Genomic DNA, 7882 nt, shown 5'->3' with positions numbered 1-7882 from the left:
TGTCGTTTGCGTTAGCTATAGTATTGTTATCATAGACTACTTAAAATAGCACAACTCACTATTCACGGGCAAAAACAAGTCGAAAGACATATATGCTTTGATAATAAATGGTTGACCCAACCTGAAACAAAATAATTGTATACATCCAGGCCTTTGAAAGCTTTTATCTGGCTCATGAGGTCAGCAGCATGTCGATCGACGCAGGGTAAATCCTCAAGATTATATTACTTTTTTTTTTACCGAGACAATATGGACCATATCCTAAATATATAAATATATTTTCTATATGTTTCATCAGTGCCAGGCCGCACAAAAACAGTCCATAGGCTGTAAATGGCCCCTGGCCCACACGTTCAGACAACACTGAACTCGAAACTCGAATTTACGTCTTTTTCTCTAGGGTTTTATGATTACTAATTTATCATTGAGGACATGAGAAATTAATGTACAGTTTGTTATGTATCATGTAAATTAGTACACAGCCTGTAATTTATCATGTCCTCCAGATTGCTTTATGCAAAATTTCTGTCAGTGTTCGTATTTTGGCACTTGTCTTTGATGGGTTTTTATCTATCCTCTGAAATGGGGTGAAATTGTGTGCAAACCATACCTATAACCCTAATATCCTCGCCGGGTGAAAAATGGAGCGTACCTACTGTAATTTACGTATTTCCGCCTACCGTGGAGCTGTTTCCGGCTGACAGCGAAGCTCCACCACTGAAACTCTTGCTCTGGAGCTGGCTCGTAAGGCGGAAACAGGATATGCCAAGTGAACGTTGTGCTGAGGTGTGTTTATGTGAGTTTTAGGGCTGATTTTGAAAAAGTGAAGTTTAGCCTGGCAGGATAGAGCGGTGGAGACAAAGTACTTCAACTCCTGTCGCTGTGACAACAGTTGGACTTCTCCCGGTGAGTATACTTTTACTTGGGTTGTGGGGACTCTTACGCTGTTTCCTGGCAAGATAAGGTCGTGCTGTGGCTGTAAAAGAAGAGAACTCAGGTGTGCTAGGAGGAGGGCATGGCTGCTGTTTGTTCAGGTGTTAAAGTTTGTGGAACTTAAGTTAGGTTCCTGCTAAGGCCGGACTTGGCTCCCTTCTAAGCGGTATCCTGGCTAAAGTTCCAGCAGCAACAAGTTTCACCTGCTTAATCTATCTCCGTCACACAGAAACAAGTAGTAAAACAACAGTTGATGTGTTCAGACTCATAATTAGCTATAGAGATGGCGTCTTTTTGGGACAGAAGATAAAAGCTACTTCTCGGTTGTGGGATATCAGACTCATACTTGTTACAATTGTTTTGGTGAGTTTTAATCCATTCCAGTTGTCAAAACGGCCATTTATCGCAGTAAAACTGAGCGCTTTCTGGACAATGTTTTAATTCCAGCGGAGAAACCAACACAATAGTAAAAGTTTGTCCACTGACCTGCAGAGGAAAGCAGAGCTTTAACAGACTTAATAAAAGTTCCTACCATTGTTGCATAATGACTGAACGGTCTAACCCCTGTAAGGTGTGTCTTGGCTCATCAGCAGGTGTGTTATTACCACGGCCATGTAGTTCCATACAGGTTAGGGAGGAGCAGAGGACTAGAAAGCTTTATTGGGTCACCATTCCAGAGGTGTCTTATGTGCTTTTTATTTTAGTTTTATTCTATTTGGTATCTTATGGTTGTTGGTGGTCAATTGTTTATTTATTTATTTATTTTTTTAATGTGCTATGTAATGTTTCAATACTAAAGCAGTTTAGTATTGAGAATTTGCTGAAATGATAGCAGAATCCACCTGGCTGCCTTACAGGTTTGTCCTTCCAGTTTCACCTGCTGCAGGCGAACAAAGAACCTTTGTTAGTAGACTTGAGTGCTTTTTCAGCTTCATTGTAAGGGCCATCTGAAATTACCTTACAGGTCAAAATAATGACAACTACCAGAATGGTGGGCTTGTTTAAAGGCATTTTATTAAAACTTGAGACAGTGATGTTTATTTTTACATAGAAAAGGCAGGGGAAATGTCTACAGTTGACTATGATAGTCAAAGCCTAACGGAGCATTTAATTTTACTGTTTCAGTTTGATCCGTTCCATGATTTGCTGGCCTGTTCAGAATATTCTATGTGCAGATTTCCATACAAATGATAAATATTCTTGTGATTATCACATAATGCTGTAATTCTATTTTATCTTTTTGATGGCAAACCATAAAAAAACACTGGTTTTTCAAATAGAACAAATACCAGGTCAGTTTGGTAAACCAGTAGATTGGTAATATATAAACAATCTATTGTTTTATTTTATATATATATATATATATATATATATATATATATAAAATTCCCTTCTCACCCTCCGCAGGTGGTCTGTTTCATCCTCTGAGCTCGGGTCCTCTACCAGAGGCCTGGAGCTTGAGGGTTCTGCGCAGTATCTTGGCTGTGCCTAGTACTGCACATTTCTGGACTGAGATGTCTGATGTTGTTCCTGGGATCTGTTTTATCCACTGCTCCAGTTTACGAGTGACTGTCCCGATGACCACAGGCACCACTGTGGTCTTCACCTTTCAGGCCTTTTCCAGTTCTTCACTGAGGCCCTTGTATTTCTCCAGTTTCTCATGCTCCTTTTTCCTGATGTTGTAGTCACTTGGTATTGCTACATCCACCATAACGGCTTTCCTCTGTTGTTTATCCACCACCACAATGTCTGGTTGGTTCGCCATTACCATTTTGTCTTTCTGGATCTGGAAGTCCCACAGGATCTTAGCTCGGTCATTCTCCACTACCTTTGGGGGTGTTCCCCACTTTGATCCCAAGATCAAAGTGGGGAACACCCACCAGTCCATATTCTGCACAGATGTTCCTGTACACTATGCCCGCCACTTGGTTATGTCGTTCCATGTACGTTTTCCCTGCCAGCATCTTGCACCCTGCTGTTATGTGCTGGACTGTCTCAGGGGCCTCCTTGCACAACCAACACCTTGGGTCTTGTCTGGTGTGGTAGATCTGAGCCTCTATTGCTCTGGTGTTTAGGGCCTGTTCCTGTGCAGCCAGGATGAGTGCATCTGTGCTGTCCTTGTGTCCAGCTTTCTCCAGCCATTGGTAGAATTTCCTGATATCAGCCACTTCAGTTATTTGTCGGTGGTACATCCCATGTAGGGGCTTGTCCTCCCATGATGGTACACCTCCAGCACCTCATCCTCTGTTCCCCATTGTCTGAGATATTCACTGAGCACATCGTCTGTTGAGGCTTTGTCTTTGATGTATTTATGGATCTTGGATGTTTCATCCTGGACAGTGGCTCTCACACTCACTAGTCCTCTGCCTCCTTCCTTACGGCTCGTGTACAGTCTCAGGGTGCTGGATTTGGGGTGGAACCCTCCATGCATGGTTAGTAGCTTCCAAGTCTTAACATCCGTGGTCTTTATCTCCTCCATTGGCCATCTAATTATTCCTGCAGGGTATCTGATTACTGGTAAGGCATAGCTGTTTATTGCACGGATCTTGTTCTTGCCATTGAGCTGGCTTCTCAGGACTTGCCTTATTCGTTGGAGGTATTTGGCTGTGGCTCCTTTCCTTGTGACCTCATCGAGGTTGCCATTTGCTTGTGGTATTCCCAGGTACTTGTAACTGTGCTCTATGCCTGCTATTGTTCCTTCTGGGAGTGAGACCCCTTCTGTGTGGACGACCTTCCCTCTCTTTGTAACCATCCGACCACACTTCTCTAGTCCGAATGACATCCCAATGTCAGTGCTGTAGATCCTGGTGGTGTGGATCAGTGAGTCGATGTCTCGCTCGTTCTTGGCGTACAGCTTGATATCATCCATGTAGAGGTGACTGATTGTGGCCCCATTCTTGAGTCGGTATCCATAGCCAGTCTTGTTGATGATTTGGTTGAGAGGGTTCAGGCCTATGCAGAACAGCAGTGGAGGCAGAGCATCTCCTTGGTATATGCCACATTTGATGGACACTTGTGCAAGTGGTTTGCAGTTGGCTTCAAGGGTGGTTTTCCACAACCCCATTGAGTTTGCAATGAAGGCTCTTAGGGTCCTATTGATGTTGTACGTCTCTAAGCATTCAATGATCCAAGTGTGTGGCATTGAGTCATAGGCTTTCTTGTAATCAATCCAAGCCGTGCACAGGTTGGTGTGTCGGGTTTTGCAGTCTCGGGCGACTGTGTGGTCTACAAGGAGTTGGTGTTTGGCTCCTTTGCTATTTATGCCTATGCCCTTCTGTGCTGTGCTCATGTATTTATCCATGTGCCCGCTTATCTTAGCCGTTATGATGCCTGACATGAGCTTCCATGTTGTAGAGAGACAGGTTATCGGCCAATAGTTGGATGGGACTGTTTATATATAATGTTTCCAGTTATTTTGGGAGTGGAAAAATTGGGCGCAGAGGTCAAAAGGGTTGAGAATCCGTGGTCTAGGGCAGGGGTCTTCAACTCCAGTAGGCCTGTCACAATAGCAAATTTTGCTGAGCAATTGTCTAAAAAATTATTGCGATAAACGATAATATTGTTTCAAGACCTTTTGACATTGATTTTATGGAAATGACTAATAATGCATGCTATTTCCTGCCATAGATACACTTTATTCTCAAACGAACACATAACACTGGAACTGATAAACTAAATAAACAAAACAACCAAAAACAAAAATAAAATGGATTCGCAGTCTCCATTAACAAAAAACGTACTTGAATAAAAACTAAACAATATAAAGCCTAAGGAAATAAATACTGCATTCAACCAAGAGTGCAGATTATAAAGTCTGTATACTATATTGCCCTTCAGTAATCACTAGATTTAGATAGAGAAGATGGGCACATCAGACTACCTAATGCAATAGTTCACATTACACGACTTTTTGCCCCTATTTTCCATTTATGACAATCGTAGAACATTATCCGATCCAAGATTGTTGCTGGTGATTTCGTAACCGATCATCCTGCAGTGTATGGTGGGTTACGGTAGATCGTAGTGGCCACTCCGATCTAAATCAGGGGTTTTCCCCGACTGGGAGTAAACATTGATTAATGCCTGATTTTAAAATTTGTTAACTGGACTTGTAGCCTTTATTTTGTGCCCATGTGGCTGGACACCACACGGCACAACAAACCCCATCGAACCGTTATACCTAGAATTTCTGGGCTAATGTGTGGTCTCTCATGTTTTGAAAATGGGCCGACAATCGGCCCGACAACTCGTGTAGTGTACGCTGGACATTAGACTAAGGAAATGAGTAAGGGAGGGTCAGTGGAGAGCACCGGAGCTGAGCCTTTTTTCATTCAGTGTCATCAACAGAAAAAAAAAAGACGATAAAACCGATAATTAAAATGAGGTTGATAGGTTTAATTTATCGTGCGATTAATTGATTCATCGTTTATCGCGACAGGCCTAAACTTCAGTCCTTGTTTTCAACACACCTAGATCATATAAGCCCATAGAAGGACACTGGAGAAGTCGAGATTCATTCTCAGAACTGGTGTGGCTTTTATCTTAGGTTTTGCAAAATATGTTGAAGTTGAAAACAATGATAAACGAGTTATAACAGCATCACAATATTAAAGTCTCTGGCATACTAAGCTTAATGAAAACCAGGTTAAGTTTATGAAGAAAACTACATTAAGTTGCAACACACAGGGCCTCCATGCAATTATAACATGAAGTTGAATGATTGTTATAATAATCTCAATAAAATTGATCAAATACTTGTTTCTGAAACAAAAGTAAGTTTGTTTATTTATGTACTGCGCTGTTTATATCTATGAAAAGATAGCATTTTAAAGCAAACTTACCACCAGTTAGCAACAGGTAAGCAGCCTTCATCCCTTTGGGCTCTTTTTGTGACCCACATTTTATCTCCATCCAGTTCTTGTCCAGTTGTTATCGTGTAACTCGGACTAGAATGTCAACAAGCTTGATTTTACCAAAACTACTGTGTGAGTAAAAAAATGGCAAATTTGAAGTGCATCTCTTTTTTCCCTGGCTTCATTGATATGCCACTCTTCTTTTTCTGGTGGTTTTAAAAAAATCTGAAAGTGCTCGTTATCGCCGCAATCTGTTCTTTAGTGTGCACTGGAGCTAATGCCGTTCACTGATAGAATTTACATCTGAAATTGTTTGGGTAAAGACGGCTTCTGTGTTTTAAAGAATTGAGAAAAACGAATCATATTCGGAGAGATGTAAAACTGAAGATACCATCTACAATTGGTGTTAAGGACAAATAATGCTTTTGCTCTTGAACCTGTCACTAAACTATCAGTGTTTGATGTTTTGAAATATGAGCAAAATATTACTTGTATTTTGTTAAATAGCATAAGGATTGTTATAAGGACTGTTTTAATTTTTTATTTATTTTTTTTGCAATTTTAACAAAATAGTAAAATATTGTTAGGGCATCTAATAAGGCAAATACCACAACATCAAGGCTCAGTGCAGGAAAAAAAGGACATCCGGAGCGGCCAGATAGCAGGTAGAGCAGCGCACAACTACTAACACTCACCCGGATTAGCAACACGATCAGAGAGCTAAACAAATAATCCTTAGAATAATTAAAGTCTTCGAGCTGGCTGTGTAAGATACCAAATAAAGATAAATGTCTGAAAGAGAACAAGAGGTCTGTTGGATTCAGACATCCAGGATAAGAGATGAAGCCATGTTTGACATAACATGATCAGCTCATCCTGGTTTTATCCATGTCACAAAGACCAGTGTAGTTCAGGTAAATGCGTATCGACACATTTCTTCAACAGGGCATGCTATCAATTCACTGATGTTGTTGTAGATAAATTAAGTAGGTCATACTTTACACCAAACGAGCAATATTTTGTTGGAGGAACATAACTACGTAACTGAAGCACATCATACTAGAGAATAAAAAACTGCTGCTACAATAACTTATCAATTGAATGCATAATCAGCCCAAAATACACTTTTCCAAACCATTTTTATCTAAAAAAAACAAACAAAAACAATACCATAATCATGTCTCATTTGAACAAGTAGACCATTTTAATCTTGGAAATGAACAGTGGAAGTCAATATTAAAACATGTTAATCTGACAACAGATTCATTTATATTACACTTTTTTTTGTTTCACATCATATATATACACAGAATAAACTTGATAACCGATCAAGACTAAATATAACATGTTGCAGTATCAAGGAAGTATGTGGATGAACTGTTACTTACAAAGTGCAAATGGCATACTAATGAATTAAATGCCTGCCTAAATCGTTCCCAGGTTTACTATACAGGTCCTTCTCAAAAAATTAGCATATTGTGATAAAGTTAATTATTTTCCATAATGTAATGATACAAATTAAACTGTCATATATTTTAGATTCATTCATTCTTTTTTATTGTTGTAATACTGATGATTTTGGCATACAGCTCTTAAAAACCCCAAATTCCTATCTCAAAAAATTAGCATATCATGAAAAGGTTCTCTGAACGAGCAATTAACCTAATCATCTGAATCAACAAAGTAACTCTAAGCACCTGCAAAAGATTCCTGAGACTTTTAAAAAACTCCCAGCCTGGTTCATTACTCAACCTGTCGACCTGACTGCTGTCCAAAAGGCCATCATTGACAAGCAAGAGGGTAAGATCCATCCATCCATTTTCTTCCGCTTATCCGGGGTCGGGTCGCGGGGGCAGCAGCTTCAGAAGGGAGGCCCAGACTTCCCTCTCCCCAGCCACTTCTTCCAGCTCCTCCGGGGGAATCCCAAGGCGTTCCCAGGCCAGCCGAGAGACGTAATCCCTCCAGCGTGTCCTGGGTCTTCCCCGAGGCCTCCTCCCGGTGGGACGTGCCCGGAACACCTCACCAGGAGGCATCCTTACCAGATGCCCGAGCCACCTCAACTGGCTCCTCTCGACGTGGAGGAGCAGCGGCTCTAC

General features: G+C 40.9%; 1 protein-coding gene across 1 annotated transcript in view; it reads left to right on the top strand.

Moving 5' to 3' along the window:
- The first annotated feature begins 682 nt into the window (after positions 1-682).
- Positions 683-7882, top strand: part of llgl2 (LLGL scribble cell polarity complex component 2) — a 107459-nt gene continuing 100259 nt past the window's right edge. Inside the window, exon 1 of the mRNA XM_008438116.3 lies at positions 683-906. The gene's annotated coding sequence lies outside the window, so the exon portion shown is untranslated. The remainder of the gene's footprint in view (positions 907-7882) is intronic.

Source organism: Poecilia reticulata, chromosome 19, assembly GCF_904066995.2.
Source record: "Poecilia reticulata chromosome 19, P_reticulata-male-v2, whole genome shotgun sequence".
Lineage (NCBI taxonomy): Eukaryota > Metazoa > Chordata > Actinopteri > Cyprinodontiformes > Poeciliidae > Poecilia > Poecilia reticulata.
Note: the sequence above shows the minus strand (reverse complement) of the source record. Positions and strands in the feature narration are given on the sequence as shown.